Genomic DNA, 27,060 nt, shown 5'->3' on the forward strand with positions numbered 1-27,060 from the left:
CTAATACAACATCCCGTCTGGATCACTTTTGACTATTAATAGCAAGTGTCATATAATGTAATTGCAATAAAACAGCCAGAGCATGTCCCCATCTCTATTCTAATACTGTATATAGAAAACCCTTCTCCTGCAGCTATCAATATCACATGTCAAGGTCATAGAATCACTGAGATTGCAGTTATGGAGATTTTTACATAGATACACATGCACACATTATTATATGTAAGTCCACGGCAAAGAAAAGCGAATGTGTCAATGCTGGAAGAATGCATCATACTCTCTTCACATTCCTGCTCTTTTGTTTACTGAGATGAATCACATTCTTTGCGTGCTGAAATTATTTTCCAACTGAGATTCTGTTATTTGTATTAAAAGTTGACATATTAAACCTTTTTTTTTTGTGCAAATCCCATGTCAACACCTCTGTAGATGAGTAGTAGGCTACTACAATGCTGGTCAGTACAATACAGAACTGCTGTTACGGTGACTTTCCCCTCTTCTATTTTGTGCGCAACTATGTCTATCGATAATCACTTCATGTATGTGACCTGAAGAAATTATTTCAATTAATATAAATGGCTGCCTGTTGTCATTAATGTCACGTGTAAATGTAAATTGGCATCATAGGAATCATTGGCCTTTGAATGCCAGACTGCAATCGACATTCTAAAGGATTTGCTCACAGTCTAAAATCACTTTATTTAAACACCTACTACAGTCACACAAAGCAAAGACAAAGCACCTATAGGAAGGCTATAGAAACACAAAAAAAAACATATGCATACAGACTGCCCACAGTCAAAAGACTTGTAATAAAAAATCCACTTGTACCAATGCCCAGGCAGAAGTCTACCATATTACTCTGCATATAAACAGGGGCAAAGGGAGTCAGAGGTAGTAGTCGCCCATGGGCCCCCTCATGCTTGAGGGGGCCCGAGGCCTTTTTACCACATAAGAAGACACCAGCATTATAAATGGAACATAGTAAGTGGGGGCCCTGTTAAAGATTTTGCATCGGGGCTCAGAAGCTGGAGGTGACTGACCTGCATATGAATATGCATGGCTGTGGGACTGTAATTCACTTATATTGGCTTTTTAAAGCAAGCATTGGTTCAACTTCCTAAAATTCCTAGAACTTATTTTTAAGAAAATTAAGCATTATTATATGAATACATAAATCTTCTGTCCTCAATGGGTTGCAGAAAATGCTATTTGAACCCGTGTTTAATGGCGACTCATCATCAGGGCAGTTCACACAGCCGCCCAGCGGCCCAAAGCTCCCAGGATGCCCATGCATGGGTGGGATCCGGCCAGTTCGCCCCGGTTCTCCCGAACTAGTAGTTAAAAGTACAACTGGTTCGGAGTACCAGGGAGAAGCGGTTCCTTGCAGTCAATTGCAGGGACACAGATACAATTGATCAGTCTAGCATTGGCAAGGCACAGGAAATGCTTGATTTTTTTCAGTTGGCAGTGTTGGGGACACTATCTACAGGGGACTCTATGGGGAGCACTTTCTATAGGGGGATTATCCACAGAAGACTCTATGGGGGCACTATCTGCAGGGACTCTATGGGGGCACTATCTACAGGGGACTCTAAATGGGGCACTATCTACAGGAGGCTCTTTATGGGGTACTATATACAGCGGGAATTGAGAATGCCACTATCTACAGGGGCTCTGTGTGGGTGTGTGGGTGTGTGTGTGTGTGTGTGTGTGCACTATCTAAAGGGGATAATGTCTGTGACACTTACTTCAGGGAGCACTGTGAGTGGCACTATCTACAGGGAGTACAGCGTGTGATGCTTTGCTTTACAGTGTATGAAATAATTTTATTCAGGGGCACAGTGTATGGTACTATTATATTCAGGAGCACAGTGTATGGTAGTATTAGGGACGCAGTGTATGGTACTATTATATTCAGGGGCACATTCTTGTTTTTTTCAGTGGGCAGTGTTGGCGGCACTATCTACAGCGGACTCTATGGGGAGCACTTTCTATAGGGGGACAATCCACCAGGGACTCTATGGGGGCACTATTTTCAGGGACTCTATGGGGGCACTATCTATGGGGGACTCTAATGGGGGCACTATCTACAGAGGACTGTATGGGGAGCACTATCTACAGGGGACACTATTTACAGGGGGCTCTATGGGGGCACTATCTACAGGGGATTCTATGGGGAGCACTAGCTACAGGGGGCACTATCTACAGGGGGCTCTATCCGGGCACTATCTACAGGGGGCTCTATATGGGGCACTATCTATAGGGGGCTCTATATGGGACCCTTACTACACGGGCACAGTGAGAGGCGCTATCTACAGGGGGCATTGTAAGCGGCACTTTTGACAGAGGCACTGTGAGCAGCTCTATCTACAAGGGGCAGTATGAGTGGCACAGTGTGTGTGTGTGGTGCATTGCTTTACAGTGTTTAAAACAATTGTATTCAGGGTCACAGTGTATGGTAGGCACAGTGTATGTTACTATTATATTCGGGGGCACAGTGTATAGTACTATTATATTAAGGGTGCAGTGTATGGTGCTATTATATTTAGAGGCATAGTGTGTGGTACCATGAAAATTCTATCTTTGTTTATATGTGTTGGAAGAGCGAGGAGGCGAAGACATATGAGTGTCCAATTTGGCAGAAATGAGTCGTAGCCAGGAGAAATCGTCATGACATCTGTTTCGGATGAAGAAGAAAATAACCCCCAAAACACTTCAATCTGAGATGACATCACCTTTGAGTCACTGGATTTATAGAGAATCTGATATGTCTACTATTGGAAATCCTTGTATTCCACAAAAAGTCTTTGTGTAGTCCAGGGCTAATAGACAAATGGTTAATACCATTCCCCTTGTCAGGAGGATGTATCCCCCACACAGTGTGGTTCTGTCAGCGATGGTTGGAGACTCAGTGTGTAGGAATACAGCCCCTTAACAAGGGGGATTGTAACACCTATTTGTCAATGTTCGCACAGATAGGTGGTGTTAATTATAGACATGACACGCAGGCCGGCGGTGGAGAAGGAGAGCTCAAGTTTGGGGAACAGCCCAGTGTCTAGGGTCTACTTAATCCGCCACTGCCCATGTTATACATAGAGAACAGAAGGTTAAAATGGAGCCCTATGCTGCTATTGATTCATGCCCTTGCACCCCAACATACTGGGACTGCGTGAACTGGCAGGCTGCCCCAAACCCCCCTTGCAAAATCCTTTTTAGGAGAGAAAGGTGGCATTAGTCTTTGGCTTCCAACTCAAAGAAAAGGCAATCGGCTCTATACCTAATGCAAATATTCAAGACAGAAAAATGGGCAATTGTCCAGTCAGGTGCGGCTCACATTCAACAAGTTGAGTGGTGCTCAGTGCACACGCAGGTCCAAGAAAAATATGACACGGCACTCACACGATTATTTTTATTTCTTTATTTTTGCTATAATGCATATCCAACAGACAGCAAGGCTCCTTTCTTATATCCGTCAGGCGGCTGTTTCGTGTCACATGTGACGCTTCATTAAGGTGCCTCACATGATCTGAGATCACGTGAGGCACCTGTATGAAGCTTCATGTGTGACGTGAAACGGACATCTGCCGGATTTTAGGAATTTTCCCTGCTGGCCCCTTCACTCAATGTGTCATTTGGATTTGCATTAAAGCTAAAGTAAAGATAGGAACATAATCTTGTGAGTGCTGTGCTATTAACTCTTCTTGCAATTACTCTTTGGCTGTTTCCAACAGTTCTATGATTGTGGAGAGAGGGAGCCCTAAGCAGGTTCAAATGGCCTATGGGCAAATAATTTAGGGCTCACCTGAGCCGGGCACCCTTCAAGATATAGCTGCACAGTCTCACCGTGGCACCTGAGAATATTTATATGTGACATAGGGAAATGCATTATCCAATATTTACTATCTCAGATTTTTTCTTGTATATGAATCTAATATCTAAGTAAAGCAATAAACTGATAATGATCTGCAAGTTCTCTCTAGCTTTTTCTAACTTTACTTATGCAAAAACTCTTTTATCTAAAGTGTAGTCACATTTCATTTTGAAATATACACATTTTTCTCTGTGATGTCTAACATGATTTATTTCTTTCGTTTCTGTGCTATAGTCTTCCAGACGTCATTGCTTTTCACTACACACTTTTCATTGCTTTATCAAATCGTTGTTCTTGTTTCATAAGTATCTGATTCAGGGGTGTTTTTGGAATGATTTGAGTTTTTTATGTGTAAAACTGATTGTGTCTTCATAACAACATTGTTTAAAGTTTTTTTTCCCACTATTAAAGGTGATGGCATATCACTAGGGTATGCCATGCCATCAGTCTCTTTGACTTTTGGGACCCCCTCTGATCTCGGAAAATGAATAGACCAAGGTCTCATTGGCTTCTTTCGCGCAGAGTGACGCTCCCAGCCACCTACCGAACAGATGAAAAGCCAATGGGACCGCGGTCCCTTCATTCTCAGGATCGGTGAGGGTCCAGAGTTGATGCCCCACCTATCAAAATGTTTTCGTATAACCTAGTGATATGCCATAACAAAACAAGTTGGGAATAACCCTTTAATTTTCTGTTCAATTTTACTTTGCAAAATGTATTTATTTTGTATTTTTAAATATTTCCAAAACTGTAGTTGATAGTATAGATTGAAAAAAAGTTAACCTATGCTTGTATATTTAGAAATTGGATATAAATCAATTTCTTTATCTACTTCTAACATTGGAATCTCTCACTTTATGAGCAGGAGAAATTTGACAATAGAGTAGGTAAGCCTCAGGGAAATCACAATTGTAAACGATATTCTACATTCTGCTGACACATTTTGAAATCATCAAATTCCCAGCCGATGATCTATTATCGGACTGCTCCCTATTATTAAAAAAAAAAGTCATAGAGATAAAAGAAATATATTAGAGAATTGCTATTAATTCAATTCCCTAATATAAAAAAAGAGGGTTACTAAATGTGAGCCGACGCTGTAAAATTTTGTTTCTATTAATCTGCGGCAGTCAAAGAAACAAAGAATAGAAATTAACCTATCGTATGAAGTGACTCAGCTTATTGGGAAGACCGTTTTGCTCCTTAGATTGTTACTTAGACAACTTGGATTTATGCAGATATAACACAGACCAATAATCAGCAGGAATGTATCCTTGTTGTGTGAGTCTGATGTTTCTAAATAATACTTATCCTAAGACACAATCACAATCATGGAGAACATGTATCACATTACCTTCAATCTTTTACTTTACTTCTGCAAACCTTCAACTAACGGCATTATAATTATTTTATGATTTGTTAAAACATATGCACTGGAACCTTTATCCTCTATACAACTATTCAGTGTTTTCTCTGCTTTCAGAAATACAAGCACCATTCATTCCCAGAAGCTGAAATCTGGTTTCATTAGTTAAAGAATTCAGCTGTCCTTTAGAATTGGAATACAAAACCCAATAATGACAAGAAGGCAGTACCCAACGAATGAGTATAATAAAGGGAAGGCTGGTTTTCTCTCCAAGATGGAGAAGTGTGTATTAATAGATCTCGTAAATGGAACCTGATGAAAGAGATTCAGGGAGGCAATTCTGTTAATTTTTGGATCTATTGTGGAAAGATTTGATGTGTCAGCTGATATTTTGTTGCTTGGAAAAAACAAAGGTCAAAGTAAGGCTTTTAATAATTTATTTTATTAGGCCCATACAGTGCCAATATAATTCATATCCAACAGGATGTTAGTAAAAGGGGTATTCCCGTCACACAAAGTGTAATATGCCATCACTTTGTGATTGGTGGGGGTCCGACTGCTGGACCTACAGCAATCTCAATCCTGAGAATACTGAGGCCGCAGCATTGATTAAGCACTGCATCCCCTTCACTGCTTCCCTGCACAGCCGAGTGGCCGGAAGTGAAGCTGTGCAGGAAGAAACAGTGAAGTGGCAGCAGAGCTAAAGAATTGCTGTGACGCCCTCAATTTTAGGATTGGCGGGGTCACGGCAGTCTTAGGGATAGCCTTGATAAAGCATCTGGAGGACGTGAAACGGTCATAGGCTCCATTGTCTTCAAATCCCATGTTATGCCTGCCTCAACATAGAATAAAAAGAAACCTTTTTTTTGCAAGTGGTGAGTGCCGTGCTGTCTATTCTTCTACATGTTGACATTTGCTAAAGTCTTACTTTTATATGCACTGAGCACAGCTGCAAAAAGTTTGTCGAACCACAAGTCCCAGTAAGCACAGGAACCTGTGATGCTGCAAGCTAAAAGGTAGTGCCAACCATCATTCCTTCTAAATGTCGCACAGTCTTAGGGATATGGGATCAGTTTGTGTGATAGGAATACCCCTTTAACGCCAGGAGCGGGACAAGCTCTTTTGGTGGCAAAAGCAAACTTGGCAAAATTCTGATTCGAGAGGTAGCCACTGTACCCCCCATGCCAGTGCAAATAACAGGATTTACATACCAGTTCTTTACCATATTGCCTCCATTAACGTTGCTATAGGAAAGTGCCTCCATAATAAATAATATGTCAATAACTGCGCTTCTCCATGAGTGCTATAGTGCTCCCCAAAAAAGTGATATCCACAATGCCCTCATCGGTGGCAATTATGAGTACCAGTCAGAGTGTTCTCATGAGTGCTAGCCATAGCGCCTCTATTAGTGTCAGTCACAGTACCCCCATCACTGCCAGTCACAGTGCCCCAATGTAGGCAGGGCTGAGATTGTGTTTACTTGTAACTTTCTGCTCCTCCTGTGATCTCTATGATTGGTGCAGGAAAGAGAAATGACTAACGCTCAGTTGAACTCCACAAGTAAAAGGAAGCAGCTCCACCCTTGAGGGCTACATATCCTGCTTACATGGATAAGATCTCTGGTTAAGGCAATTAACATATAGACAACTGTCTTACATAACAAGTGAGATCATACAAATGCAGCACTAAAAGTCATTCCCATACAGCTTCCTTTAGGAGAGCATAAAATTGTGAGATTGTGTCCAGCATTTGGGCTATATCCTTATCATGGGGCAGTGCTGTTTATATATCGCTGACAGTTTGTATTACTAGACGCCACGGACAGCACGCGGACCCATACAAGACAATGGGGCTATTCAAACATCCATTTTTAGGAACTGATCATGTGTCCGTTATGAGAAACTCACAGCATGCCCAATTCTGGTAAGTTTTTGCAGACCAGACCCGTGCATTAAAGTCTATGGCTGTGTGAAAAAAACTAAAACTTGCGATGTACATGTACATGATTCTGTGTGAAGGGGTTAATAACAGAGTACACTGCATAGTATACATTTTTTTTAACTGGATGCATCTTTATGGAATAGCGTAGTCAACTATGCTATTCCATATAGTTGAAAAATGGTACAGCGACCTCATTTGGTATCTGTCAGCTAAATAGCGCCCTATGGATACGTTTAACGTATGCACCCTGAGCCTTCATGGCGCATTTGTTGATCACATCCTAAAAATGCAGTGTGGATAGATCCTTAAACATTCTGTTAACATGTAGATACACTCTGTTCCAGTAATTATTATTATAATGATGACAAACCCTCTGCCAATATTGAAGTGTAGGAGAATACAGCATGATATGCCTCCTATATAATCCTAAAGCTAAACTATGAAGCCAACAGGACATGCAAGAAAGTGACTGTAGAAAGGGATCTGTATGCATGGTCTACTATTTATAGAACAGGAAAATGGAAATAAATATCTACTTTCAGTGAATAATTTGTACTGTCATTAAGAACGTAGACTATTCAACTTCCCTACTCTGCCTCTTCACTCTTATTTAATACTCTGAGCGGAAAGGTCATTTTTAGAGTAATGCTTCTGGGTAGCCCTGCACAATCTCTAATTGAGGACACCTCACTGTGTTTTCCTTTACAGTCAAGAATTTGCATGGAGGGCCCTGCCAATTTTGTTTGCCACCCTTTGTGATAAGCTTACTAGATCACAATTGGTTCTTGCATTTAATAGAGATAAATAGCTAAATGGTAATCCAAAGGGTATCAGAGCTAAGCTACAACTCTACCACATCTATGGCAATCTAGCTACTCATATGGTGGCCAATGTATCTCAGAAAAGAACATATTATTGAACATTTTTGGTGTCATTCTTTTATTTTTTTATGGTTAAAAAAGGGTTGATTTACATTAATGCCATTAATAAATGTAGGTATTTATTAAGCCATGTTTTATACCCAGCTGGGTATATGACATTTCACTGAATCAGAGATAAGTTTAATGGCATGCGGACGTCCATCTACTCTTTCCTGGACGTTTTATTGTGGGGTGCAGAGGCGTAACTAGGTTCTCCAGAACCCGGGGCAAAGTTTCAGCTTGCCCCCCCCCCCCAACCTCTTTCTTGACATCTTCCCCCTCGCCTTTGTTTTCTCTACCAATCAATGAGGTGTCATTTTTACTCCACTTTTTATTTGGGGTGATTCGCGCATAAAAACATTTGTATCTTTTACAAGCAATATAGTTCCATATACAACACCAGAACCAAGCTCAGTACATAAATACAGCACCAGAACCAAGCTCAATATATATACAGCCCCATTACCATGCACAATATATATACAGCACCAGAACAAAGCTCAAATATAGAACCAAGCTTAATATATATATATATATATATATATATATATATATATATACAAAGTACAAGAACCAAGCTCAATATGTGTATATATATATATATATATATATATATATATATATATATACAGTACCAGAATCAAGCTCAAGACATATATACAACACCAGAACAAAGCTCAGTACATATATACAGCTCCAGAACCAAGCTCAGTACAAAAATAACACACCAGCATAAATACTGGTCAATTTAGTGCAACCCCTGCTGTATAGGTTTGCACTAAATTGTATACAGCTCCCAGCATGGCCCGAACAATGGTAAGGATATGCTGGGAGCCCATCATCTCGCTGCAGATCATACAGTGACTACAGTACAGATTAGAGACAGAATAAACATTTACATTTAGTGACTCACAGGTGACGTCAGATTCTAGTTGTTCTTTATCTCTTTTCTTCTCCATCCGGTGCAGACCTCTATGATGACTTCTCCTGGCCACAGCCCATTTCTGCAGTTTGCCGCTCAGATGTCTTCAGCTTCTTACTTTACAAACATTTCTGCACCTACAAACAAAGATAAAGTTCTCATGGTGCCAGACACTGTGCCCCTAAATATAATAGCGCCTGTAGATAGTGCTAGACATATAGCCCACCCCTGTAGATAGTGCTCCACATATTGCCCACCCCTGTATATAGTGCGCAACATATAGCCCACCCCTGTAAATAGTGCCCTACATATATCTCCGCCTATAAATAGTCCTCCACATATAGCCCACCCCTGTATATAGTGCCTCACATATAGCTCCCCCTATAGTGCTCCACATATAGCCCACCCCTGCATATAGCCCCACTGTAGATATAGCCCACCCCTGTATATAGTGTACAACATATAGCCCACGCCTGTAGATAGTGCCAACCCCTGTAGATAGAGCCCCCCCTGTAGATAATGCCACTTCCATTTTTATTAGGATAAAAAAATATTTTTTGAACATACTCATCTTAGTCCCGTTCCCACGCCTTTGATAGACACAAGCGCCGCAGTATTCGTTTGCATCTATGAAAGGCGCTGATTGGCAGGGCAGAATGACTTTCCCTGTCAATCAGCGCCTTTCAACGATGCAAGTGGCGCAAAGAAGTAATCACGCCGCTTGCATCGTTGAAAGATGCTGGTACAATTAAAGTGCAGGAGGTGGTGACGGCGGCTGGATTCAGTGGCGCCGCCGTCCCCTCACAAAGGCAGCATGAACAGTGTGGCGCCCGGGGCACATGCCTAGGGGTGAACATAGCCCCTCTGCTGCCCAAGGCGAACAATAAAAAGGCGCCCCCCAAAAATCTATCCGAGTTTTCTCATTACTAGCTTTACACAACAAACACGCAATATATAAATTTTTTAATTAGGAAAACATTTGATGTTTATTTGTTAAAGTACTGTTTGAAGTATGGAAAAGATTTAAAGAATTATTCTTACTGCCAATCAGTGCAGTGCAGTGCAAATAGTACGGTCTGTACTGCACTGCCCCATATCTCTCCTCGACAGCAAGTCTCATTTTCGGCATCACTCTCTGCAATTACATTCAAGCCAGTCCAGGTTGGATCGCGCTCAGCACTGTTTTGAAGCGGCACGTCCTGGGCTGGTTTCTTTGCTCTACCTGCTGTATTGTAGTTGTCTGCCTGTACTGGCTTGATGCAAGTGGTGAATTAATATGATCTTAGGCCCTGGACTGTACACAAGTTATGGGCCCACATCCCACACGTAAGTATCACCTACATGTCAAAGAACATCACATGCCACTCTGTAGACTGTCTCTTAGCCTGATCATCTGCTGCCACACTCACACTTCCCCACAGCCCCACCACAGTAATTTACATAGATTGTAAGACCAACATTACCAATAACACCACCATACTCTTACTGAATAACACACCACCATAACCACATAGTGACTAATAATAACCCCATACTGTTACTGAATAATACCGCCACACCATAACCACATAGTGACTGAATAATACCCCCATACTTTTACTGAATAATACAGCCACACCATAACCACATAGTGACTGCATAATATTCCCATACTGTTACTGAATAATACCACCACACCATAACCCCATAGTGACTGAATAATACCCCCATACTGTTACGGAACACTACCTCCACACCATAACCACATAGTGACAGAATAATACCCCCATACTGTTACTGAATAATACCGCCTCACCATAACCACATAGTGACTGAATAATACCCCCATACTGTTACTAAATAATACCGCAAAACCATAACCACATAGTAACTGAATAACACCCCCATACTTTTACTGAATAATACAGTCACACCATAACCACATAGTGACTGAATAGTATTCCCATACTGTTACTGAATAATACCACCACACGATAACCACATAGTGACTGAATAATACCCCCATACTGTTCCTGAATAATACCACCACACCATAACCCCATAGTAACTGAATAATACCCCCATACTGTTACTAAATAATACCACACCATAACCACATAGTGACTGAATAATACTCCCATACTGTTACTGAATAATACCACCACACCATAACCACATAGTGACTGAATAATACCCCCATACTGTTACTAAATAATACTGCAAAACCATAACCACATAGTAACTAAATAATACCCCCATACTATTACTGAATAATACCACCACATCATAACCACATAGTGACTGAATAATACCCCCATACTGTTACTGAATAATACCTCCACACCGTAACCACACAGTGATAGAATAATACCCCCATACATTTACTGAATAATACAGCCACACCATAACCACATAGTGACTGCATAATATTCCCATACTGTTACTGAATAATACCGCCTCACCATAACCACATAGTGACTGAATAATACCCCCATACTGTTACTAAATAGTACCGCAAAACCATAACCACATAGTAACTGAATAACACCCCCATACTTTTACTGAATAATACAGCCACACCATAACCCCATAGTGACTGAATAATACCCCCATACTTTTACTGAATAATACAGCCACACCATAACCACATTGTGACTGCATAATATTCCCATACTGTTACTGAATAATACCAACACACCATAACCACATAGTGACTGAATAATACCCCCATACTGTTACTAAATAATACCGCAAAACCATCACCACATAGTAACTGAATAACACCCCCATACTTTTACTGAATAATACAGCCACACCATAACCACAGAGTGACTGAATAATATTGCCATACTGTTACTGAATAATACCACCAAACGATAACCATATAGTGACTGAATAATACCCCCGTACTGTTACTGAATAATACCTCCACACCATAACCCCATAGTGACTGAATAATACCCCCATACTTTTACTGAATAATACAGCCACACCATAACCACATTGTGACTGCATAATATTCCCATACTGTTACTGAATAATACCACCACACCATAACCACATAGTGACTGAATAATACCCCCATACTGTTACTAAATAATACCGCAAAACCATCACCACATAGTAACTGAAAAACACCCCCATACTTTTACTGAATAATACAGCCACACCATAACCACAGAGTGACTGAATAATATTGCCATACTGTTACTGAATAATACCACCAAACGATAACCATATAGTGACTGAATAATACCCCCGTACAGTTACTGAATAATACCACCACACCATAACCCCATAGTGACTGAATAATAATACCCCCATACTGTTACTGAATAATACCACACCATAACCACATAGTGACTGAATAATACTCCCATACTGTTACTGAATAATACCTCCACACAATAATCACATAGTGACTGAATACCCCCATACTGAGTACGCCCATACTGTTACTGAATAATACCACCACACCATAACCACATAGTGACTGAATAATACCCCCATACTGTTACTGAATAATACCTCCACACCATAACCACATAGTGACAGAATAATACCCCCATACAGTTACTGAATAATACCACCTCACCATAACCACATAGTGACTGAATAATACCCCCATACTGTTACTAAATAATACTGCAAAACCATAACCACATAGTAACTGAATAACACCCCCATGCTTTTACTGAAGAATATAGGAACACACCATAACCACATAGTGACTGAATAATATTCCCATACTGTTACTGAATAATACCACCACACGATAACCACATAGTGACAGAATAATACTCCCATATTATTACTGAATAATACCACCACACCATAGCCACATAGTGACTGAATAATACCCCCATACTGTTACTGAATAATACCTCCACACAATAATCACATAGTGACTGAATACCCCCATACTGAGTACGCCCATACTGTTACAGAATAATACCACCACACCATAACCACATAGTAACTGAATAACACCCCCATACTTTTACTGAATAATACAGTCACACCATAACCATATAGTGACTGAATAATATTCCCATACTGTTACTGAATAATACCACCACACGATAACCACATAGTGACTCAATAATACCCCCATACTGTTACTGAATAATACCACCACACCATAACCCCATAGTAACTGAATAATACCCCCATACTGTTACTGAATAATACCACACCATAACCACATAGTGACTGAGTAATACTCCCATACTGTTACTGAATAATACCACCACACCATAACCACATAGTGACTGAATAATACCCCCATACAGTTACTAAATAATACCGCAAAACCATAACCACATAGCAACTGAATAATACCCCCATACTGTTACTGAATAATACCACCACATCATAACCACATAGTGACTGAATAATACCCCCATACTTTTACTGAATAATACAGCCACACCATAACCACAAAGTGACTGCATAATATTCCCATACTGTTACTGAATAATACCACCACACCATAACCACATAGTGACTGATTAATACCCCCATACTGTTACTGAATAATACCTCCACACCGTAACGACTCAGTGACAGAATAATACCCCCATACTGTTACTGAATAATACCGCTTCACCATAACCACATAGTGACTGAATAATACCCCCATACTGTTACTAAATAATACCGCAATACCATAACCACATAGTAACTGAATAACACCCCCATACTTTTACTGAATAATACAGCCTCACCATAACCACAGAGTGACTGAATAATATTGCCATACTGTTACTGAATAATACCACCAAACGATAACCACATAGTGTCTGAATAATACCCCCGTACAGTTACTGAATAATACCACCACACCATAACCCCATAGTGACTGAATAATACCCCCATACAGTTACTAAATAATACCGCAAAACCATAACCACATAGCAACTGAATAATACCCCCATACTGTTACTGAATAATACCACCACATCATAACCACATAGTGACTGAATAATACCCCCATACTTTTACTGAATAATACAGCCACACCATAACCACAAAGTGACTGCATAATATTCCCATACTGTTACTGAATAATACCACCACACCATAACCCCATAGTGACTGATTAATACCCCCATACTGTTACTGAATAATACCTCCACACCGTAACGACACAGTGACAGAATAATACCCCCATACTGTTACTGAATAATACCGCCTCACCATAACCACATAGTGACTGAATAATACCCCCATACTGTTACTAAATAATACCGCAATACCATAACCACATAGTAACTGAATAACACCCCCATACTTTTACTGAATAATACAGCCTCACCATAACCACAGAGTGACTGAATAATATTGCCATACTGTTACTGAATAATACCACCAAACGATAACCACATAGTGTCTGAATAATACCCCCGTACAGTTACTGAATAATACCACCACACCATAACCCCATAGTGACTGAATAATACCCCCAAACTGTTACTGAATAATACCACACCATAACCACATAGTGACTGAATAATACTCGCATACTGTTACTGAATAATACCACCACACCATAACCACATAGTGACTGAATAATACCCCCATACAGTTACTAAATAATACCGCAAAACCATAACCACATAGCAACTGAATAATACCCCCATACTGTTACTGAATAATACCACCACATCATAACCACATAGTGACTCAATAATACCCCCATACTTTTACTGAATAATACAGCCACACCATAACCACAAAGTGACTGCATAATATTCCCATACTGTTACTGAATAATACCACCACACCATAACCACATAGTGACTGATTAATACCCCCATACTGTTACTGAATAATACCTCCACACTGTAACGACTCAGTGACAGAATAATACCCCCATACTGTTACTGAATAATACCGCCTCACCATAACCACATAGTGACTGAATAATACCCCCATACAGTTACTAAATAATACCGCAAAACCATAACCACATAGCAACTGAATAATACCCCCATACTGTTACTGAATAATACCACCACATCATAACCACATAGTGACTGAATAATACCCCCATACTTTTACTGAATAATACAGCCACACCATAACCACAAAGTGACTGCATAATATTCCCATACTGTTACTGAATAATACCACCACACCATAACCCCATAGTGACTGATTAATACCCCCATACTGTTACTGAATAATACCTCCACACCGTAACGACACAGTGACAGAATAATACCCCCATACTGTTACTGAATAATACCGCCTCACCATAACCACATAGTGACTGAATAATACCCCCATACTGTTACTAAATAATACCGCAATACCATAACCACATAGTAACTGAATAACACCCCCATACTTTTACTGAATAATACAGCCTCACCATAACCACAGAGTGACTGAATAATATTGCCATACTGTTACTGAATAATACCACCAAACGATAATCACATAGTGTCTGAATAATACCCCCGTACAGTTACTGAATAATACCACCACACCATAACCCCATAGTGACTGAATAATACCCCCATACTGTTACTGAATAATACCACACCATAACCACATAGTGACTGAATAATACTCCCATACTGTTACTGAATAATACCACCACACCATAACCACATAGTGACTGAATTATACCCCCATACTGTTACAGAATAATACCTCCACACAATAATCACATAGTGACTGAATACCCCTATACTGAGTACGCCCATACTGTTACTGAATAATACCACCACACCGTAACCACACAGTGACAGAATAATACCCCCATACTGTTACTGAATAATACCGCCTCACCATAACCACATAGTGACAGAATAATACCCCCATACTGTTACTAAATAATACCGCAATACCATAACCACATAGTAACTGAATAACACCCCCATACTTTTACTGAGTAATACAGCCTCACCATAACCACAGAGTGGCTGAATAATACCCCCATACTGTTACTGAATAATACCTCCACACAATAATCACATAGTGACTGAATACCCCCATACTGAGTACGCCCATACTGTTACTGAATAATACCGCCACACCATAACCACATAGTGACAGAATAATACCCCCATACTGTTACTGAATAATACAGCCACACCATAACCACATAGTGACAGAATAATACCCCCATACTGTTACTGAATAATACCGCCTCACCATAACCACATAGTGACTGAATAATACCCCCATACTGTTACTAAATAATACTGCAAAATCATAACCACATAGTAACTGAATAACACCCCCATACTTTTACTGAATAATATAGGAACACACCATAACCACATAGTGACTGAATAATATTCCCATACTATTACTAAATAATATCACTACACGATAACCACATAGTGACTGAATAATACCCCCATACTGTTACAGAATAATACCACACCATAACCACATAGTGACAGAATAATACTCCCATATTATTACTGAATAATACCACCACACCATAACCACATAGTGACTGAATAATACCCCCATACTGTTACTGAATAATACCTCCACACAATAATCACATAGTGACTGAATACCCCCATACTGAGTACGCCCATACTGTTACAGAATAATACCACCACACCATAACCACATAGTAACTGAATAACACCCCCATACTTTTACTGAATAATACAGTCACACCATAACCATATAGTGACTGAATAATAATCCCATACTGTTACTGAATGATACCACCACCACCACCACCACCACCACACGATAACCACATAGTGACTGAATAGTACTCCCATATTGTTACTGAATAATACCACCACACCATAACCCCATAGTAACTGAATAATACCCCCATACTGTTACTGAATAATTCCACACCATAACCACATAGTGACTGAATAATACTCCCATACTGTTACTGAATAATACCACCACACCATAACCACATAGTGACTGAATAATACCCCCATACTGTTACTAAATAATACCGCAAAACCATAACCACATAGCAACTGAATAATACCCCCATACTGTTACTGAATAATACCTCCACACCATAACCACATAGTGACTGAATAATAACCCCATACTTTTACTGAATAATACAGCCACACCATAACCACATAGTGACTGCATAATATTCCCATACTGTTACTGAATAATACCAACACACCATAACCCCATAGTGACTGAATAATACCCCCATACTGTTATTGAATAATACCTCCACACCGTAACCACACAGTGACAGAATAATACCCCCATACTGTTACTAAATAATACCGCAAAACCATAACCACATAGTAACTGAATAACACCCCCATACTTTTACTGAATAATACAGCCACACCATAACCACATAGTGACTGAATAATATTGCCATACTGTTACTGAATACCACCAAACGATAACCACATAGTGACTGAATAATACCCCCATACAGTTACTGAATAATACCACCACACCATAACCCCATAGTGACTGAATAATACCCCCATACTGTTACTGAATAATACCACACCATAACCACATAGTGACTGAATAATACTCCCATACTGTTACTGAATAATACCACCACACCATAACCACATAGTGACTGAATAATACCCCCATACTCTTACTGAATAATACCTCCAAACCATAACCACATAGTGACAGAATAATACCCCCATACTGTTACTGAATAATACCGCCTCACCATAACCACATAGTGACTGAATAATACCCCCATACTGTTACTAAATAATACTGCAAAACCATAACCACATAGTAACTGACTAACACCCCCATACTTTTACTGAATAATATAGGAACACACCATAACCACATAGTGACTGAATAATTCCCCTCCATTCCCTAACTCCGCCCCGTAAGAACTCTGCTACCTGTCAACGGAAAAATCATCCGCCAGAAGGAAAAATGTTTCATTAAACATTTTTCCCTCTGGCAGATTACTTTTCAGTTGACAGGTAGCAGAGTTCTTATGGGGCGGAGTTAGGGAATGGAGGGGAATTATTTTTCCTTGACCTCTAGTTTCTATTATGCTGCTAACTTTTTTTTGGGTAGGTTCCGCTGGACCATTTGGACTACGTCGTAGATTCATTGGACTACTTCGATTATCTACTTTTTTTTCTTTTTAAATAAAATGCTGAACGAGGGTTGCATGGGGGAGTTTTGATTTCAATAAAAAAAAAAAATCTTATGTCTGTTTTTTTTAATACTTTATTATGGCCTTAGTAATGTCCGCTGCCTGATTGACAGTGTTCAATTACTAAGGCTGGGGCTTAGCATTAGCCAGTAAAAAGGCTAGCACTAACACACATTATTACGAGTACGACCCAGTATCTGACCATCTGAAGTGACGGAAAGGCAGCGGGGCGGCCGCAGGTTGGTACTACCAGGCCGGGAAGGGACAAAAACCGTGGCCCTTTCCAACCTGGTAATGCTAGGCTGTGGCTGCATTATTGTATCTGGCTAGTTATGAAAAATAGGTGGAACCCCACGTAATTTTAAAAAAATAAATAATTGAAAAAAAATTAAGTGATATCTCCTCCATTTTTCATAGCCAGCCAGATACAATAAAGCAGCCGCAGCCTAGCTTTACCAGGGTGGGAAGTACCACGGTTTTTGGCACTTCCCAGCCTGATAGTACCAGCCTGCGGCCACCCCAGTATGCACCCTTCACTTTAGATGGTCGGGTACTGGATCATACCCGGCTCTTCTCAGAACTCCTGCTGGCGGTGGGTACCGGAGTAATAATAGGGGTTAATGCTAGCCTTTTTACTGGCTAACGCTAAGTCCTGCATTAGTAATGGATGCTCTCAATCAGACATCTGCCATTACTAAGGCGGTTATAAAGTATTAAAAAGCAAACAAACATGGATAAAATTTATTTTATTGAAATAACTTTTCCACAGAATCCACTTTAACCATTTTATTAAAAAAAAGAAAAAAAGCTTAAATCAGTGAAGTAGTCAAACGAATCTACGACGTAGTCCAAATGGTCCAGCGGAACCTGCAAAACAAAGATTAGCAGTATGAAAAATAAAAATAAAGATGGCTGCCGCCACAGAAGTACAAACATATTAATAAATAGTTACTGTAGGGAACATATTAAAATTCTTAGAAAAAATAGGCCCATAAAGTAAAACATCAAATAAAAAAAATGAAAAAATGATAACACCTTTCCTTTAAAGAGAACCTTTCACCTGTCCATACTGTACATGTGCAGCTGAGTGCAGCATGTAATAGGCAGAGCTGCTTCGTTATTTAGATAGCGGTGCCGTAATATTTGTTGCCTGATATTGAAATAAACCCCTAAACTGTCAATGGGGCAGTAATTGGCAAGGGGGCGTGTAACATCGCTGTGACATTGTCCAATCAGCTACGGACAGTGTCAACAGCAAGAGCTGGAGAGAGGAGAGCGTGTGCGCATGCGCACTCTCACTCTTGAGCTATCGACAGGCAGGTGCAAGACTGTGTGATCTCTCACGAGTCTTGTCATCCTTGTCTGCCAAATGCTAAAGAGTGACAGCGTGCGTGCGCACACAGCTCCGATTCACATTCTTCTCCTCTTCTGTTCCATAGTTGCTAAGTAAAGTAAGGCATGCCCTCTCCCCCCGGTCCAATTCGTCCCTGGCTCAAAATGCCGCCCCCCCATTTTCGGCTAGGCTGCGCCGCCTGAGGCTGTCGGCTCACCTCGCCTCATAGCAGGTGCGCCACTGATCATGACCCACCTGCTCCCCCTAGCTACGCCCCTGGACTGGGGTGTGAACTGGCCCCCTGGGATGTACTGTTGCATTTGTATATACATTGTTGTGGCAAGTGTACTGCTCTCATCCATTTCTCTATTTTTTTTTATGTAACTCTATATATTAGACTGGGATAGGGTTAGCAGAGTCATCTCAATATTAGAGGATGGGGGACTTAATGACAGCTGCCAGCTCTATTGTACTACTATTTTAAATAGTCAATCTGCAATCTGACCAATTATTTCTTCATACGGTTTGTCTCACCAAGAATACCCTAACCCCCAGTGATCAGCTGTTAAGCCGCATATTGCCACACAGGAAACGCAGCATTACATGGCAGCTAATCAAATAAATGTAATGTTTGGATTGGCCACGTCTGCCGAAGCAGGAACCACTCTTACAGCGGACCGTTCTTTCTGGCTCATAGAGGGCATCAGAAGTGGAGGACACCCCTCTATTGCAATCATATGCCCTATTAGGTCATATGTACAGGGAGAAAGCACTTTTTATCTAGTCAATTGGACCTAAGCATAAATGGTGTTATAGAATACAGTAACAACTAATTTTTCAAAGTGATAGCTTCCTTACTTTAAATGAATCTCTCATTGTTTCAAATCCACTTGCATGTGAACCATAAACTTATCCATCAGATGTATGTGTATATACTGTTTTCTTTTTATTTTCTTTGATAAAACTACATTTATCTGCCCATTCTATTACTATTACTGCTCATTCATTACCTCTTCAAATATCTTTATTATGCCCTAAACAACATCCATACTTTTAAAATGGCAAGCAAATATGAATCCATCAGAATTTTTGTATTTTTTAAAAAAAAATCCCTTTTATAATAGCATTCCTAAGAATGTGATATGCATAATGCACTTTAATGTATCATAGAGGCTTACAAATCAGTATGAGCTGCACTGAACTGAGCTGGCAGGCATGAGTCACACCACAATGGAAACAGGTAGGAGATGAACACAATGTATTGCTGGATGTGAAAAACACAAATGTCACACAGAAAAATAAAAACTACTTTGGTATGAGTATTTTGTTTATGAGTTGGTTTGTTTTCTGATTTTGTAGTCTTCTTACATTCTCTCATACAAATTACACTGAAATTTAATTAATGATCAAGAAAATACATATAAAGACCTGCGTAAGTATCAATGTTTACTGTCTATGTGAAGACATAGAGTATTATACAAGGCAGTAATTTAATCCAGCATTATTTGTGAAGATACAGAAGAAGCCAAGACGACCAGATAATGCAGATAAGGTAAATATAGGAAATGGAGGCAGAACCAGAGATTTTGAGTTAATGTGATGACTAAAAGGAGTCATTGTCATACTAAGAAAAGGTCCAACTATAATAAAAAGAGAAAACTAAAACAAATGAAGGTCCTTTAAGGAAGATTGGAAAAAAGTGTTATGGACAGACGAATCGAAGTTTGAGGTGTTTGGATCACACAGAAGAACATTTGTGAGATGCAGAACAACTGAAAAGATGCTGGAAGAGTGCCTGACGCCATCTGTCAAGCATGGTGGAGGTAATGTGATGGTCTGGGGTTGCTTTGGTACTGGTAAAGTGGGAGATTTGTACAAGGTAAAAGGGATTTTGAATAAGGAAGGCTATCACTCCATTTTGCAATGCCATGCCATACCCTGTGGACAGCGCTTGATTGGAGCCAATTTCATCCTACAACAGGACAATGACCCAAAGCACACCTCCAAATTATGCAAGAACTATTTAGGGAAGAAGCAGGCAGTTGGTATTCTATCTGTAATGGAGTGGCCAGCGCAGTCACCAGATCTCAACCCCATAGAGCTGTTGTGGGAGCAGCTTGACCGTATGGTACGCAAGAAGTGCCCATCAAGCCAATCCAACTTGTGGGAGGGGCTTCTGGAAGCATGGGGTCAAATTTCTCCCGATTACCTCAGCAAATTAACAGCTAGAATGCCAAAGGTCTGCAATGCTGTAATTGCTGCAAATGGAGCATTCTTTGACGAAAGCAAAGTTTGAAGGAGAAAATGATTTCAAATAAAAATCATTATTTCTAACCTTGTCAATGTCTTGACTATATTTTCTAGTCATTTTGCAACTCATTTGATAAATATGTGTGAGTTTTCATGGAAAACACAAAATTGTCTAGGTGACCCCAAACTTTTGAACGGTAGTGTATATATACATATATATATATATATATATATATATATATATATATATATATATATATATATATATATATATATAATGGTTAAGGATCCTTTTTTGGGTCTTCCTACTATCAAAAGTCTTCACTGCCACAACAGTTCACTATCACTGAATAAAACAAAAACACTTAAGTACAATTTTTTGCTAGTCTCAAAGACAACATACAGTAGGTATAAGACAATTTTCTATGTATGATAGTATACCGCTAAATTATACAGTCAGAAAATTACCACTTAATACCACTATGCATTAAACAAGGAACAAATATTCCCATATTGTTGCTGAATAAAACCCAGTATACAAAATCCAATATTACTAGCGATACCACTATACAAAGGACAAAAAATACTGCCACATTATGACCACATAACACTACCACATAGTAACTGAATAATACCACCATACAGTTACTGAATTATACCGCCACATCATGACCACATATTACTACTACTTAGTGACTGAATAATACCACCATGTTGTTACTGAATTATACAGCCACATCATTACCACATATTACTACTACATAGTGACTGAATAATACCAACATACTGTTACTGAATTATATTGCCACATCATGACCACATATTACTACTACATAGTGACTGAATAATACCAACATACTGTTACTGGATAATACCTCCAGACCATGATCACATATTACCACCACATAGTGACTGAATAATAACACAATACTGTTACTGTATTATACCGCCACATCATGACCACATATTACTACTACATAGTGACTGAATACCCCCATACAGTTACTGAATTATATCGCCACATCATGACCACATATTACTACTACATAGTGACTGAATAATACCAACATACTGTTACTGGATAATACCTCCAGACCATGATCATATATTACCACAACATAGTGACTGAATAATAACACCATACTGTTACTGTATTATGCCTCCACCATGACCACATATTACTACCAAAAAGTAACTGATCAATACCACCATACTGTTCCTGAATAATACATCCACAACATGATCATATATTAGCACTACATAGTGATTGAATAATACCACAATGTTACTGAAAAATACCGCCTAAAATACCGTTACTGATTACTTAATACCAAATTACTGTTATTAAATAATACCTCCATAACATGGCCACATATTACCACCACATAGTGACTGAATAAAACCACCACACAGTTATTGAATATAACCACTAGCTATGACCGATATTACCACCATACTGTGACCATATAGTGGCAGATATCAGTCCTACACAGGTGCTCTGCATACCATATAAGTGAATACCGTACAGTCAGTCAATCCAATGACTCACAGGTGACGTCTACTTTGTTTGAAGTCATTCACTTTCCCTTTTCTTATTTGTCTGGTCCGGACCAACATGATAACTTCTCTCCATCCCGACTCGTCTCTGCAGAATTTGACATTCAGACAGCTTTGACGTCTCGATTTTTCAGCACACTCCCCACCCCAGGCCCCAAATGTTAATAGTTCCTGCACACATTACAGCCAAGACTAAGGACGCAGAAGCATCCGAAACGCGTAGGCTCCGAGGACATCACCGCCCGCTTACCCACACACCAGGACTAACTCTCTCTGGACTACCTTTTAACAAAGAACATTAAACTTGGAAACCCGCTTCCATTTTAAACCTCACGCAGCGCTGGTCCACATCTCCCCTTTCCTTACCTGCTTCAGATCGTGTGCCGACACGAGGATCCGGGCGCTGCGGCGACACAATCCACAGTGTCAGGTGAGCTGGAGGACTCCTCCCCCCCCCCTTTTTTCTCTATTTTTATCCCCCTATGTTAGGGGAGATTCACACGAACGTTGCGTTTTTGCGCGCGCAAACAACGCAGCGTTTTGCGAGCGCAAAAACCATTTGACAGCTGCGTGTGTCATGCGTGTCTGATGCGCGGCTGCGTGATTTTCGCGCAGCCGGCATCATAGAGATGAGGCTTGTCAACGCCCGTCACTGTCCAAGGTGCTGAAAGAGCTAAATCTTTCAGCACCCTCGACAGTGAATGCCGAACACAACAGCGAAAAACCTGTAAAAAAAAAAGATAAAGTTCCTACTTACCGAGAACTTCCCGGCCGTTGCCTTGGTGACGCGTCCTTGGTGACGCGTCCTTGGTGACGCGCCTCTCTTGACATCGGGCCCCACCTCCCTGGATGACGCAGCAGTCCAAGTGACCGCTGCAGCCTGTGATTGGCTGCAGCCTGTGCTTGGCCTGTGATTGGCTGGAGCTGTCACTTGAACTGAAGTGTCATCCCGGGAGGTCGGACTGCAGGAAGGAGACAGGAGTAATCGGTAAGTTAGAACTTCGTTTTTTTTTTACAGGTTAATGTATTTTGGGATCGCAAGTCACTGTCCATGGTGCTGAAACAGTTTAACTCTTTCAGCACCATGGACAGTGACTATCTCCTGACGTCGCGTACCGATAATTTTTTTGCCGGGATCGGCCAAAACGAGTTTGGCCGAACCCGGTGAAGTTCGGTACGCTTGTCCGGCTTCGCTCATCGCAAAGACACTCCGTTTGGATGTTCGGAAACAGAAAAGCACGTGGTGCTTTTCGGTTTTCATTCATCCTTTTCACTGCTGTTGCGCGAATCACGCTCGTCCCACGGAAGTGCTTCCGTGTGGTGCGCGTGATTTTCACGCACCCATTGACTTCAATGGGTGCGTGATGCGCGAAATACGCAGAGTTATTGAACCTGTCGCGCATTTTGCGCAGCAGACAAACGCTGCGCAAAAAGCACGGACTGTCTGTACTGCCCCATAGACTTGTATTGGTCCATGCGTGCCGCGTGAAAACCACGCGGCCCGCACGGACCGAATACACGCTCGTGTGAATCCCCCCTTAGTTAGCCCTTCCTATAATAAATATTTTCCTTTTGTGCAAATGGAACAAAAAACAATAAACAAAAAAACAATAAACTCACCTCACCCCATTCCCATGACTAGCTGCTAGATCTTCTGCCTTGTGCAGGCGTCGCGATGCAGTGACATCATCGCTCCACCTGCGCTGGGATGTCAATCTGACGTCCTTCCGAACTCTAGTAGGTCACAGGCCTAAAATAGCCTGTGGCTTACTATAGTAAGTGGTGGGGCAGGGAGCCAATGCCTCTCTACTCCACCATAGTTAGCAGGCTTGGACGCCGTTCTCCTCAGGTCACGGTAGCACCTTGTGGTGTGTGGCGGGCCAGGCAGCTCACGCTCCTCTAAGAGTGACGGCTCCGTAGCAGTCGCTATGGCTGATATGGCGGTAGTTTTACCACTGGATCCCACAATTACTTACATTGTACTTTCCTGTTTGCGAGAAGCTACAGTATTAGCAAAAATTTGACTGGCATCCACACCCAAACCCAAACCCAGAAAAAGAATGGCAACTCAAGAGAGACCTTCTTGCCCAATATATCTAGTCCTTATCTCACTGATGCTCTTGTGACGTCCCAAAGGTGCCCTTTCTGGTAATGATCTGTGGATCAACCTGACTTTGTCTAACAGTAGAGAAGGTTCATTGGTGAAGCTGTCTAGTTGATTTAAAAAGTGTCTTGATTATTGATGTCTTTTCTGTAAGGTCTTTTGCGTATTCCATCTATCTTTCCTTGTGTAATCACTTGTAATTTGCTCATTGAAATCATTGAGCATATCCACTCTAGGTTGAGATTTCTTTTTGATCTCACAGATGTTCTGGAATATAATCCTCTCTCAATGTTTGTTTCCATTTACTGTAAATTTAAAGATGTTTTTGTGATACTTATCCTTGCCTCTTTCCTGGCAGATCTCTGGAATTCACATTTCAGTTCCTTTGAACAATCTTTATCTTTCTTGATTTTTCTTTTTTTAACCAAATTCTCTCCACAGCTTCAATTATCTCAAATCAGTTTTTGTTGAAGGCAAAGGGTGTGTTCTCTACATGGGTTCACATTGTGCATTTTTGCAGCGTTTTTAGTAAGTGTTTTTTTGTTTTGGTAGATAAACTCCCATGTCTCTCAATGGGAGTTCATAAACCAAAACCAATAAACGCATGTTAAAAACACAAAAAACAAAAACGCACAGCATGAACAAAGCCTAAATAATGCTTCATTTAGGCTTTGTGCACTAGGAGCTCATGATCTATTCCATAATCTGCTAAATATCATGCCTTTGTTCTTAAAATGGATACATTTTCTCATTTTGCACATATGATTCTGTCTGTTTAGGTTCTCAGAAAAAAATTCAGTTGAAAAAATTGCCTTATCATACTTTTCTGTTGCCCAAATTTGGGTTTTTATCATTGAAACCGAAGTGATCATCTGCTCTAACATAATTTTTTAATGCTGATCGCCAACTCACATTCTAATTTTTTTTTTACCTGTTTCTTATATAGCACCAACATGTTGCACATTACTATACAGAGATAATGATCGCTCATATCAGTCCCTGGCCCAACCAGGTCTCTCAATCTAGGTACCCTAGCACAAACTGACACATACACTAGGGCCAATCATATGAAACTAAAGAACATATTAGAACGTTTTTGAAGCGTGGGAGGCATAGTAACCCATGTGAGCACAGGTAGACCATATAAACTCTATGCAGATGTATCCCTTGATTTTATTCAAACCTAGGACCCCAGTGCTGCAGTGCTAACCACTGAGCTGCCATATAATTTTAGGTGGTAAATGGCAATGAATATCATCGCTTCATTCATCTGCCCTTGGACCTTGGTTGTCACTGAAATAATAGGATAGAAGTTAAAGTGTCAGGCACATTCTCCTGACGTTTGTCAATGCTTCTTTGTCACTCTGATTTGACTATCGATAATCACTAACAACATTCCCTGAAGATCATAAGGTTCTGAAGTTATCCACTTACATCTGAACTATTTAATTGTTGCATTTTCCCAACATGGAAATTTCTTAGTTGACTGTTGTTAAATGCTCTGACAGTTGAAAAAATTACTACTGACTGAAAAATGTTTGGAGCAAAAGAAATTGTCCAAAAATATTTCAACAAATGGAACGATTTTTCATCGGTCAGAAACAATTGTCTTTAAAAGGAATATATTTGCTTTCTAAGTGAGTACACAGATCTGTTATTCTGTTAGGGCATGGCCAGACAGACGTGGTGTATTTCTGCAGACACT

General features: G+C 40.3%; 1 protein-coding gene across 3 annotated transcripts in view; it reads right to left on the reverse strand.

Moving 5' to 3' along the window:
• UNC5A (unc-5 netrin receptor A) overlaps positions 1-27,060 on the reverse strand; it is a 331,913-nt gene that overhangs the window by 161,350 nt on the left and 143,503 nt on the right. The gene's annotated exons all lie outside the window — the stretch shown is intronic.

The sequence above is a fragment of the Rhinoderma darwinii genome, chromosome 3 (genome assembly GCF_050947455.1).
Source record: "Rhinoderma darwinii isolate aRhiDar2 chromosome 3, aRhiDar2.hap1, whole genome shotgun sequence".
Taxonomy (NCBI): Eukaryota; Metazoa; Chordata; class Amphibia; order Anura; family Rhinodermatidae; genus Rhinoderma; species Rhinoderma darwinii.